Source organism: Callospermophilus lateralis, chromosome 11 (assembly GCF_048772815.1).
Source record: "Callospermophilus lateralis isolate mCalLat2 chromosome 11, mCalLat2.hap1, whole genome shotgun sequence".
Lineage (NCBI taxonomy): Eukaryota > Metazoa > Chordata > Mammalia > Rodentia > Sciuridae > Callospermophilus > Callospermophilus lateralis.
Genome location: NC_135315.1, coordinates 8,099,656 through 8,113,064, shown reverse-complemented (window position 1 = coordinate 8,113,064; position 13,409 = coordinate 8,099,656). Strand labels below are relative to the sequence as shown.

General features: G+C 50.5%; 1 long non-coding RNA gene across 1 annotated transcript in view; it reads right to left on the bottom strand.

Moving 5' to 3' along the window:
- LOC143410990 (uncharacterized) overlaps nucleotides 1-4,517 on the bottom strand; it is a 136,002-nt gene extending 131,485 nt beyond the window's left edge. The window contains exon 1 of the long non-coding RNA XR_013092740.2: nucleotides 4,288-4,517. This is a non-coding gene — a long non-coding RNA (uncharacterized LOC143410990). The remainder of the gene's footprint in view (nucleotides 1-4,287) is intronic.
- Between the last annotated feature and the right edge of the window lie 8,892 nt (nucleotides 4,518-13,409).

Here is a 13,409-nt window from a genome sequence, read left to right as displayed (position 1 = left end):
TGTCCTTAGCTAAAGGTGTGGCTGAAGGAAGACGTTCATGTAGGATCAGTCCCGTCCTCTTGCAAAGTGAGCGGCAGACATCTATCCCGGGGAGAGGGGGTACTCACTTGGGCCCGGCCTGCTCCATAATGACAGTGACATCCGCCTAGGACAATGGTGGCCAGAAATAGAAGGAGAATTAATCTGCACACAAACGCCGGCAAGCTAAGGTACCAGGAAGCAGTGCGGAAGGGGAGGTTCCCAAGCTCCAGGGGACTTCGCACTCCCAAGGGGAAGGACTGCTGCAGATCTGACTGGATCCATGGCCCAGATCCACAGTTCCTTTATCATTCACCCCAGCGCGGCCACGTCTGTCTCAGCCAAGGACAAAGGGCACGCGATGTCTAGGTAAAAACCTGGACTAACCAACCCCTAAGTGCAAATGGCGGTCCAGGCCAGGTGGGGGTCAGCCAAGGAGGTTTCCTGGAAGACAGGAAGAGAGCTTTGTGGTTGGGTAAGTTCCAGGGGAGCTGGGGCGGGGTGGGGGAAGCCTCAATTTAGACTTGAGCTGGTCAAAAATCAGTCCACTCCCTATTTCTTAAAGTGTCCATCTCTGTCTGAATGGGCTGCGGAACACAGAAACTGGGGAACCCAAGCAGACTCCCCAGCCTCAAGCAAATCAAAATGGAACCTCTAAAGGTGAGAGGGGGCTGCTAAGTGTTATTGGCAGGTTCTCCAAGCAGTTCATTCTCCAACCGCCCCCTGAGAACAGACCGTGGGAACACAGTGAGTTATCCCAAAGTGAATATTCTGAAGGGGCCCACACGGATCTGCGAAGAGCTGCGGCCTCTGGGAGAGCAGGGCCTTCAGGAGTCGGAGGAGAGGGACAAACCAGGTGTGGATAGCAGCATCCTCTCCCCTTTCCCCTAGGAGCCAGCCGGTTACCAAGGACACCTGCACCACGGTGCATGAGGACAGCGAGGTGAAATCATTGTTTTCTATACACAAGCTATGGGAAGGCTGGCCGTGCTCACAGAGGGGACAAAAGGCCAAGTCCAGACAAACAGACCCTGGCAGGAACAGAAACTACCTGGCCAACAGAAAGGTGTTCTGTGAAGACTTAAGGCACCTTAAAACTTCTAGACCCCCAGCAAACATCACCCACACTCTCTGCAGGTGACTTCTCCACATTGGAAAAGACAGCAAGGTGCTTATCTGCAGGGCTTACGGGCCAAAGGCTCAGACTCACATGGTCTCTCTGTTGTTGGACGCAGAAGACCATGTGAGGGTCAGCCAAGAAGGCTTCCTGGAGGAAGAGAGTGAGCTCTGTGGTTGGCTAGACTTTAAGGGCCCGTTTAGACGGTCACTGTCAAGAATCAGTCTTCTTTGGGTTTCCTAAACTTTTCATGTGCACTTTCTTATGCAAAGACCTTGGGCCAGCCTCTACCCACATTAGCTGCGTCCCCAAGCACCTTCAGGATAGCTCTCCTCACCCCAAATCCCCCACCTCTCCAAAGAGGAGAGTCAGTCTTCACCCAAGATGACCCAACAACAACCTCGATCCATCCCAAGCCAAGAGCAAGAACCCATGTTCCTTAGCTCTGCCCAGATGACCAGGAAATGCAACATGGCTGGGTTTGCACGATGAGCTCCCTGACACACCTGCGGCGTGAGTCACCAGCGCAGGCACTGATTGCATGGTGTACTTGTCAACCGCAGAGTCAGTGACTTAGCAGCCTGCTCTCACGCACACCAGATGACATCCATCTACCTGGCCCCCAGAGACGTGTTAGGACAGATTGGGTAATAACCCAATTTTTACTCAACCACATTCCCAGTGGAGGTTTGGAGAGAGAGAAGGGGAGACGCAGATGGTTTCCCATGTTCCATCAGAGCTCCTCCAGGCCCCAGGGCTATGATCCGACTCAGCTGCTATCATTCAGGAGGGGGCTAGGTATCCTGGGAAGGGAGGTAAAGGGACCATCTCAATTTTAAACCTTCTCCAGAACAGAGACCATCTACTATGACCCTCTCTGCTTCTGCTTTTACAAGACGTCATGGTAGGACCAGGGATTAGACCATGAACCAGAAAAGGACATTAGTGGGACCATAGGAGGAATGTCAGTAAGACCTATGAGTGAGCGTTGTATTAATGTTAATGTCTGCAGCCGGTCCTTGCACAGGGGTGTGTCAAACGTTAACAAGTGGGGAAGCTGGAAGAGGATACGGGGGAACTGGGTACAATTTTTGCAACCTCCCTATAAATCGAGATTTACATCAAAACCAAGCTATTGTTTAAGACAAGGCAGTGTTTTCCTCTAGCTGCTTAATTAACACTAAGTCTACATACAGTATTGCTAAACCTATTCATACCACAGTCCTGAAGGCAAAGTCTAAGACATTCTCATACCAAAGCTGATCAACTCTTTGACACAGAGGAAAAAGAACCCAACAAAACCCTGCATTCAGTCGGCAGTCATGTATCCTGTACCTGTGTTTCCTCCCCAAGATGTGGGCCTGTCGGGTAGAAAAGTGGTGGCCTTTGCCTCTAAGTGCAAGAAATGCTCACCAACACCTTCAACTGTGACCCGATTCTGAATTAAAACCAAAAAAAAAAAAAAAAATTAGCAATTTCTGGGGATTTTCCACAGGGCAACAACCAAAATGTGGACAAATCCTTATGTAGAGGGAGGATCAACAATGCCTTACCTCTGGGGGTGAAAGTTTGGAAATACCTTAGTGGCCAACAGTGGGGGGATTATCAAGCACATTATAGTTCAACACCTGCAGTGGAACACAGTATCGCAGAATCACTGCATGGGGAAACATTCAAATGAAACCAAGGGGGAAATCGAGCAGGAAACAGAGCTGGGCAAATTACAAGATTTTACCAGTGAGGAAACATGCTCTTTTTTTTTTTTTTTTTTTTAACTGTGGGAGCTGGATTTCTTCCTGCATTTCCCACCTTTTTTGCAGCTTTCTGTAAAGGAGAAAAAGAGAATGGGTGGGATGCAGAGGTGGCACTGTGGGTCACTGTTCAGCAGAGCAGTTTCAACAGTTCCTGCCCCAGGGTCAGCTTCAAAACTGGGCAGGGGGAGGTGGGGAATGGCCTGGGATCATGCTGCACCAACCTGGGCAGCTCCAGGGAGCCAGGTGGGGCTGAAAGCAGCTGAGGACCCCAACTTCTGGGGGAGAGGGACATATCAGCACTATCACCGTTTGATTTTTTTTTTCTTCCTCTGCTGCCTGGCTCTCTCCCTGCCCAGCAGGTGCTCTTTAGAGGTGCTGAAACCCTGAGTACTAATCAAAGAAGATGCTGACCACCTGTAGTTTTCTATGCAGGAGGGACTTGGTGGGAAACATCATCACCAACAGGTTCCATGAGAGAACCTATAGGCTGCAGATGGGTTTGTGGGTGGAGGAGGGAATCCCACAGCTGGGAGAGCATCCCCAGGAAACCATCTTCAGAGGCAGAGTCCTGAGTTCAGGACAAGTGCCAAGAAGGGAGAAGGAAAAAAGGACCCTGATTTGTACATTGAAGTGACAGGTCCTAGATGGCTGCCCCAAACAGGGAGGACACAAAAGAACAAGGAGAGAAGGAAACTGTAGATGCACCAATGGTTTACTTTCAGTTCAGGACCCAAGACTTAGACCCCCTCCCATACTGGCCAAGAAACCTCTTCCATTACAAATTGCCCGGAGGAAAGAGGAGGTAGGAGGGTGGCAGGTGAACGCAATGGACCAAATTCCTGCCATCTCCCACTCATTCAGGAAACCTGTTTACACTCTGGCCAAACGCAGCCACCTGGCTTCCATTGAGGGTGGCCAGTACTTTCAGCAGGGCCAATCAACAGACACTCCGGCCCCTTCTAGCCCCAGTTATTGACCTCAGGGCCTTCTCCAAGAGCTGCGCCCCAGCAGCACACTGGGTCGCCAGTGAGCAGATGTCAGGAGGTGTTAGGAGCGCAGCGCTCCCAAACTAACGGGACAGGAGGGGAACCAAGCAACAAGGTAAGTGCCACGGCCAGGCCAAGCCGGTGCGGTGCGTAAGTACTGGGGGGCGCTTCCTCCAGCTAACGCTCTGTCCCAAAAGACAGCCAAAGGCTTGGCAGCGCTGGAGCCTTAAGAATAATAACCAAGAATGCCAGGCTGGGGTGGTCGCTGATCACTGCAACCCCAGGGAATACGCTCCGCCTCGAGGCAGAGGGATGACAAAAATGATCTCCAAGAAGAGACACCGTGGGGCGGAGGGGTGGGGGACGAGGGGAGCAAATCAAATCCCCTTCCCCAAACTGAAAGGAAACTTACCTCCAGCTTAGCGACCCATTGTTAGGTAGAAGGAATCAATCCACTAATGGAGAGGAGGTCCTGGGTCTTCTGAGCCCAGCTGATATGCGCCAAGTAATCCACGTTAGGGAGCCCCCATCCCTTTCCCCACTGTCCATTCAAGGCCAAAGCGCCGCCAACCCCCAGCCTCTCCACCGCGGAGATGGCGGGGAATCTCGGCTGGAGTCCCCAAGCGGCTGCCTCGCGGTCCCCAGGGGTGGGCGCCCCGCAGGCATAAGCCCGGCGCCGGGAGGACCCCATGAACGCACTCCGCCTCCTGGAGCCGGTCCTGGACGCACCTTTTCTCTTTTCATCCCTGCGCATCGCCCTCGTGAACCCACAGATTGCGCCGGGAAAACCCCTGTGCTAGTCCAGGAACTCGCTAAAGGCAGAGCCTCTCTCGGCCTCGGGTTTGCAAGTCCGCCGGGCCCGACAGCCGGGGGTGGGCACCCGCCAGGCGGGAGAATGCCGGGGAGAAGGCCGAGCCACAGATGCCAGCTGCAGCAGCCGCGTCCTGCCTCCGAGAGCCGCCGGCACCGCGCGCGATCGCACCGCCTCTGCGCTCTGCGGGCGCTTGGGCCATTCGGCTTTTTTATACCATCCGACCGCGGAGGGGCGGAGCGCGAGGGGCGGGGAAGGGCGGGGCCTGTGGCTTGCTGGGATTTGTAGTTCTGTCTTCCTGATCCAGGCAAATGCTGGGCAAGGCACAACAGCTGTCCTCCCTCCTCCACGGACCAGGCGGGACTCCAATCTCAACATCAGTTCGGTTGGCCTTTGTGCATAAAGTGGGTCACACCTGCCCCTATGTGCAGCCCAGGACGACAAACCTTGGTCGCTCTGGAGTTAAATCCAGCTGAGCAGCAACTCTGCCTAGCCACCAAGCAGCTGTGTGACCTAGAGAGTATGGTCCGGATTCTTCCTGTGGCACGGGAGAGGGACCTTAGTGCCTGTTTATGCAGGCGCTGCCCACACCACACACCAAACAGTGTGGCCTGATCCGCCTTCTTTAGGGTGAACGATTGTCATTTCCTTACATTGTTTACCGGCTAAGCACACATGCTTTGAGACACCCCTCCACAACCTAGCTGCTAGCTGGAACCCCTCCCAGATTAAAATTCTGGAACTGCCACTGCCCTTATTCCACCCTGGGTTTCTGCATGCACCTTCTCCTTCACCCAACACCTGAATCCCCGAAGACGCTGGATGCAGGCAGGAGGCCTCCCTCCAACAGCCCAGTCAAGTGAGAGGAGGAAGCAGCCTCATGACATTGGCATTGAATGTGCAAGGGCCTGTCTGGGTCAGAGCATTAACCCTGCCTGGGGACATCAGCCAAGGCTTTCTAGAGGACTGGTGTCTGAGCTGAGCGGGCAGGAGGTGGGCGAACAGACACACAGCAACAACACACAGAGGGCAGAGAGTTGTCTGTGTGGGGAAACTTTGCAGGTATACAAGAAGAGGGCAAGCCGAGGAGGAGGCCAGGGCCCGGGATTCGTTTCTGGGGGCTTCTATGACAAAGTGCACAGACTGAGGCACAGACGGGGGGGGGGGGTTGTAGAACAACAGAGATTTATTTTCTCACAGTTCTTCTTGGCTGGAAGTCCAGGATCAAGTGTCAACAGGGTGGTGCAGGAGAAAGGGTGACAGGCCTCTCCAGATTCTGACCGTGGCTGGCCTTTGTCAGTGATCTTTGACTTGCAGATGTGTCTCCTGACCCTCCACTTTCACGTGCCTCGGCCTGTGTCTTTTTACATGTCTTCCCTCTGGGGTCTCTGTCTCTTTCCACGTGTTCTTGTCATAAGGACACCAGTCATATTGCTTTGAAGTCCCTGCTACGCTGTGTCTGCATTTTAACTAATTACGTCTACAGTGGCCCTATTTACAAATAAGGTTATGCTCTGGGTTACAGGAGATTAGGACTTCAACACGTTGGAGGTGGACACGACTCAGCCCACAACAGGCTCCTGTGACTTGCTGCGCCAGTAACACCCACTGTGACTAACCAGCCCTTTTGATAAGAGCAAGCTCTGATAAATGAGATGAAACCATAGAATCCCTGGGGCTGTGAAAGGAAGGGAGGCCTCGGACCCTGTTTCCCTGTGGCCACATGACATTGGAGAGGAAGTAGCCTCAGGAACAAGGTATCCACATTTAACGTGACAAGAAGCACCTGGGTATATTCCCCCAGCTCAGGGAAATGGGGTCCGGGAGGAGAGAAGGTTGTGGTGGGGTGCCTTGTCTTCCCTAAGCAGTTTCTGATTTTCAACCTGCCCTGATGACCAACTGTTGCCCATTGAAATCACCGGTGACAGGTGAGTCCTGATTTGGCCCTGGAACCTGGCTCCCACCTCTTGTCGTATGGCATCTGCAGAGAGTCAGTGGCAGTGCAGCGTGATTTGACAACTGTTTCCTTTTTACAGTCACATTTGTCTCCTCTCGTGCTTTGGGAAGAAAAACTGAGACCAGGACAAACATGAAGATGACCTCCTGTGGCCTCCCCCACAGACTCCTGGGGAGAAGCCCCCAGCACTGTCTTGGGGAGTAGCAGGACTCTCCGAGTCTTTCCCTGAGCACAGGGTTGCACGGCTCAGGCTGAGGGGCATCCTGTCCTCTCGAATGCTCCCCGTGCCCACTGTTGATCATGCAAGGGTTACTGGTATTTTCTGCATTCAATCCATTCTACTACTCAGTCTTTCAAAACTGTTCTTCAGCATCCATTAGCTACTCGAGTGGTTAGGAAAACAGGGTACAATTAGTTTGATATTTTTACCAATGGAAAAGCCAGAATCACATCTCTTCATTGCCCAAAAACCTCCAGAAACATCAATATGAAATCTGTATTTACACAGATTCAGATACAGATAGATATAGAAATATTTATGACATGCATATATAACATATTGTATACATATGTACATCTCCCTCCTCTCTCCACTGACAGCCTAGAAGCAATGACACCCTGTAGCAGGAACATGTGGGCTACAATTTTGTTCCTAATGCCATTGTCCAACAAAGAGAACCAAGGATACATGGAGAAATGGCTAACTCTAGGACAGGTGCAAGAAATGTACAAGACAAATCTGGGAAATCTTATAGTCTCAGAAAGTGTTAAAGTGTACCTAGGCATCACACACACACACACACACACACACACGATCACCACCCATACACAACCCCCACACACACCCCATGACCCTGTGAGTATGGCAAAGAGTCCCAGAATCCAACTTTCTGAGGTTCTAATGGCCAAAGTTAGGCAATGGTTTGAACAACAGAATAAATAATATAGAAATGGATGATAGCCCCAAATATAAACTGAATATTCTTAAGTCCATACTAATATAGTTGATAGAATAAATAGATCCACAGGGGGAAATAAATCTCCTCTGCAGAAGAATTCCAAAAATGTACGTGGACAAGCTGCCCTCTCCAAGGTAGGACCCAACACCTCACTTCCTCTGTGACTTCCTTCCAAAGGGTGAAGAAAGGAAAGAGGGCCCCTCACTGTGGCATCGCAAAAGAAGGTTCAGAGAAATTCCATTTGAGGGATTGGCCCCAAAATCCTTGACCAGTACACCTCAACCTGTTAGGATTATCTAAAACAAGGAAAGTTCTAGAAACTGTCACAGCCCAGAGGGGCTTAAAAAGTCAGGATAACTAAATGTGCTATTCTGGATAGAAATCTGGACCTGAAAAAGGACATTAGGGGAAAGGGGGAGGAAATCTGAATACAGTGTAGACTTTAGTTAATGAGAATATATCCTTAGTGATTCAGAATTGTTATAAATGTAGCAATGGGGGTGGGACAGATGTGCCATCTTTGCAACATTCTGTAAATCTATTCTAAAATTGAAGTGCTATTTTAAAGGTTAAAAATGTATACACAGGGCTGGGCTGTGGCTCAGAGGTAGAGTGCTTACCTAGCACATGAAAGGCCCTGGGTTCAATACTCAGCACCACATAAAAATAAATAAATAAAATAAATGCATACACAGAGAAAAGCCAGCACTGTGCATCCTGTAATCCCAGCTCCTTGGGAGGCTGAGGCAGGAGGCATGAATTCAAAGCCAGCTACAATAATTTATCGAGGGACTTAACAACTCAGCAAGATCCTGTCTCTAAAAATGAAATATAAAAAGGGGCTGGGGATGTGGCTCAGTGTTTAAGCACCTCTGGGTTTAATCCTCAGTACCAAAAATAAAAATAAAAGTAAAATGTATACACAGAGGGAAATGATTGCAATACCAATTCTGTCCTGAGTAAAGTTTTTTAATTTGGGGAGTCCAATAGAATAGCTGGCTGTTCTGTTGATCATTTTTTCCTATCTCCGAACTGTGATTATGATGTTGGAATTTGAATGCATTTCTTATATCCTAGTATTCAGTGGGACATGTCACCAGCTTGATCTTCTTCAAGAGTTTCTTGGCACCGGGTGTGGTGGCACACACCTGTGATCCTAGTGGCTCGGGAGGCTGAGGCAGGAGGATGGCGAGTTCAAAGCCAGCTTCAGCAAAAATGAGGCGCTAAGCAACTCAGTGAGACCCTGTCTCTAAATAAAATACAAAAATGGGCTGGGGATGTGGCTCCGTGGTCAAATGCCCCTGAGTTCCATCCCTGGTACCCACCCCCCAACAAAAAAGAGTTTCTTGGCTATTCTTGGTCCTCTCCCATCCCATATTAAATTCCAAATTAGCACATTAAGTTTTAGGTAAAAATAAACAAAAATATTGCAGAGGAAAGATGCTTCCAGAAGACCCTCTGTGCCCACAAATTACATGTAAACTTGACCTCCTGGCATCGAAGCCTTCTATGGTCTGGCCTTCATCTCCTTCTTCACCCTCATCTCCCCAGTGAGGCCCCTGGCTCCAGGCAACACGAACGTTTGCTGACTTGGAGCTGCCTGTAGACCTCCAGCCCCCACTGTGGCTCCTAATGCCTCCTCTACCCTCATCTCCACCTTTGGACTTCTGTGGCATCTCCCACCTGTCTCTCACATGCCACCTCTTCCAGGAAGCCCTCCCAGCTGCCCAGTTCCTGGAACAGTTCCACTGAAGTTCCTGAAGAGTTCCAGCTCCCTCAGTCCCTCTCCAGACCAAGTTTCCTGAAATCATGAATTTTATTCCCCTTTTTCATAACCTTCCTGTCCCTACCATCCAGGGTGGTTTTTACGCAAGTCTGAGGCGTTTGGTGCCAGCATCCAGTCGTCCTTAGAACTAACCCCAACTCCAGCGGCCCAGGCCCTGTCCTTGACATTCACAGCATGTCACAACCTCCCGAGATACCAATAGTAGGTCCCGTTACTGATCCCACATTAGACAGAACAGAACCCAAGCCAAGAGCAATGAAGCACCTTGCTCGATGTCACAAAGCAATGGCAGAGCCAAGGCCCCAACCCAGAGCCCTCTCCTGGAAGCAACTCCACCCTACTGCACAATTCCTCTGATTTCCCAGCAGCAAAGGCTGCCTGGAGGTTCCTTCTAGGAAGGCAGCATGTTCTGCACGAGCTGGTATAAGGCTGTAGTTAGACAGGTGGAAAGCACCCAGCACAGTGCCTTGCCCATAATAGCTACTCAATAAATCCTGGTGATCCAGGGTGCTCACCTGCGTCCCTCCTTCTGCGCCCCCCACTTTGCCCCATAGAGCTCTTCATCACCTGTCCTATGCTCCCTTGTCAAAATGAGTAGTCAATGGATGGACAGAGCAGATGGAGATTCCTGCCAGCACAAAAAAGTTCTGCAGCATCAGTACCAACTGAGACCTGATGACACATTCAGACTCTGGGCTGGCAGTGTGGCTCAGTGGTAGAGCCTCTGCCTAGCATGCAGGAGGCCCTGGGTGTGATCCCCAGCATCACATAAAGAAAAGAAAGGAATTCAGATTCTCACACTGTACACCCAGCATCAGAATCTGCATCTTCTGGTTCACTTTTTAAAAAATTTTTAATTTCACAAGTAGGCCTACACATACATACAATTACAGTTTAAAGTTCTTTTTCAAGTCAAAAAGCCTATCCTCTTGGACAGAGTATTGGTTTTAAACGAGTGGAACATATCCTCCATCTCATTCTGCAACACTCTTTTTTAAACTTTTGTCCTGTTAGCAAAGTTCTAGAGAATGTTCATAAATCCAGCAGTTCAGAGGAGATAGAACATTTGGAAACAGTTTGACATGGACAAAATTCAATAAATCCAAGACTGGCCCAGTGCCACACATCATGTGAATCTCTCAGATCACAGGATGTGCATAGGAGCTGGTTAAAACATGCAGATGAACTTGGGGCTGACGTCCAAAATTATCAGAGGTGGGTCCCAGGGAGCCCAAAGCCAGCAGCGTTATGTTCCAGGGATGAGAGGACGCATCGATGAGATTTGACGGCCGAGTTTCCCGAGCGTGGTGCAGAGACTCAAATAACTAAAAAACAGGCAAATGCAGATGGATTTCAGCAGATAAATAAATAACAACAAAAGGAAAGAAAGATAGAAAGACTGCTGAGTTTCAGGGGGCTGAGCCCTCCAGAGCCACCGAGGGCTTTCCGAGATCAGTGTCTGTTAGGATTTCCAGCAGCTGGCTGTGAGAGTCGTCTCACCTTTCAAAGTCATTGTCACAGGCATCTCTGCCCATCCACTGGTGATTTCCCACCCAAGGTGCATTGCCTCTGACTTTCCTGGCAGCCACAGGGAACAGTGTCAGCAAGGGGCTGCCCTCAACCATCTGCAGCTGTTATTTTACCTTATCTTTCTCTTGCTGCTCCAGGATCCTGCTCCTGGGACTTGCTCAGCTCTTTTCAGAAGTACCTCCAAGAGCCTGGCATGCAGTCCCTGCAGGACAACCCTCAAGCGAGAGGGAAAAGAGGCATCAGACCAATATCCCGCTTTTCCATTCTTCAACTTGTTCTGAAGTTTATTCTGCATGGTTGTCTGTCCACAGCATAACCTCCACTAACCCACTGTTTCCTAACCTTCCTCCTTCCCAGGTGACCTGCGCTTCCAAAGATAAGCTATTACACAAGAGCCTCTCTGATTCAGGAAGAATGCAAAATAGGACACCACTTGCACATCCATTTTTCTTTCTAGATTCTTTGCCCATGTCTGCAATTCTCTAAGTCGGGCAGAATCGGGGTTTAAAGTTGAGGAACATCTTTGATTCTTTTGCTCCTTCTCTTCCGCCCACAGTGTCTTCCTGAAGTGCTCGAGGAGCTTCCCCGTGGCTCTTCCCACTGCTCGCCCCATTCTGTCTCAGGGATGCTCTTGAGGCTGGGCTCGGCTGGTCTTTTCAGAGCTCTCTGAGGTAGCCCTTCCTTCCCTCCACCTCAGCCCCATGACTGTCCTCTCTCCTTGGAACTCCCTTTGTGCTGTGATCCCTGTATTCACGCGACATCTATTTAGTCATATACATTTCTGGCTCCTCCTGTGACGGCTAAGTGTGCTGGAATCAAAGGTAGTAGGAATCCCACATGCTCTCTTTCTTTTTGAAATCCCTTCAAAAGGGGCCCAGTCAACATCATCTGGTTTAATTTGACTGACCAGCTCACACTGTTAACAAAGCGAGTGCAGATCAATGATGCTTTTGCAAGCAGACAAATTTACTCGCTCTCCAAACTCTACTGAATCAATCTCTAGAAGTCTTAACCACAAAGCTCCACCCCAAAACTTGATATGGCAGCAAACTGCCCAAACTGGTAGAATTAATTAGCCTGCATCTGTATACCAACACCATTATATTGAGTTAATATTTTTTGGTGGTTTGTGGAATCATGGAGGAGCAATGATTCCACATTGAGGTATGACTGCATATGAGAAGGATAGTGTACGTCCCAAAGGCTCTCTGAAGAATGTGAGTGGCTAGTTTTCTGTCTTAAGATGAACAGTGGTGATCATTCATTCATCAATCAATCAATCAATCAGCAAACATCTACTTGGCACCTGGTAAGTACTCTGCTAAGCACTGGGGATGTAATGATCAAGATGATAAGGTTCCTTTGTGGAGGAGACGGAATACATTAGTGAACAGCTGAATGCAGTTCTTGTGGAGTCCGTCAGAACAAGGCAAGGCAGAAGGCTAAGCCATCAGAGCAGGGAGGGACTGCCTTGGAAGCTTTCTCCCAGGAAGAGGAGAGTTTCAAAGCTGGTGGGAACTAGAATGTCCCTTGCTGGCGCACACCGGCCCTCGCCACACCTGACCGGGTCACATGAGGGGCCCCTCTGGTCAAAGGCTTCCTGGGGTGGCTCGCTTGATTGTAGCTTTAAAAACAGAAAAGTTTAATAAAAGATGTGGAGGTGACTGCGTTGAAGGGGAGGGCATGTCTGGAGATGCCAGGGAGGACAAGGCTGGACTCCTCTGCCGGGGGAGGCGGAAGGCCCTGCAGCCTCACACCCAGAGGCGACCATCTCTGAAGCTCTTCAACCGAGAAGAAGAACGTCATTTTCCCCTGGGAATGGAGTGGCTTTGGGGACGCCAAACACCCAGGAATGCCAGTCCAGGCAAAGGGGGCATGGGACCCATCCAGTAGACACCTTCTCCCTTTCACAGAACTAGTGAAACCCAATATGGCAACGGTGTGGAAGGCCTGGCTGGGTTTTGCAAGAAGCTTTGTGATGCAGATGTTCTCAAAGCCCTGGGTTCAGCCCTTCACCTCAGATGCCCTCCCTGTCCCCTCCTGGAGCAGGTCAGATGGGTGGGAGACGGGTTGAGCAGTGCTGGGAAGACGCCTGGGCCCCACCCCACCCACTCCCACCACCCCCTGGAAGGAGGAGGCAGGTCGCCACTCCCAACACTCCCCGGGGAACACTAAGGCTTTGTTTGCTGGAGGTTCTGAAGTCAGCCACCTCCCTTACCTCATCCTGAACTGTAGGTTCTGTCTCCTCCTCCTTCACCAGGGCATGGGGGAGGGGGCGGAAAGGAAAGTGGCTAACCGTGGCTCCCACGCATATCCAAGCCTGCCCCCCACCCGGGTTCCCTCAACTCCCTTAACACCTGGGAAACTGGCTTAGAGAGACGGAGAACTTGACCCCGATCATGTGGAGGGTGGATGCCTGGCCGGCTCTGAACTCTGCTTGTTCCAAGTGTCCTTGGACACCACCTGCCTTGCTCCTGGCCAGACCTCAGCC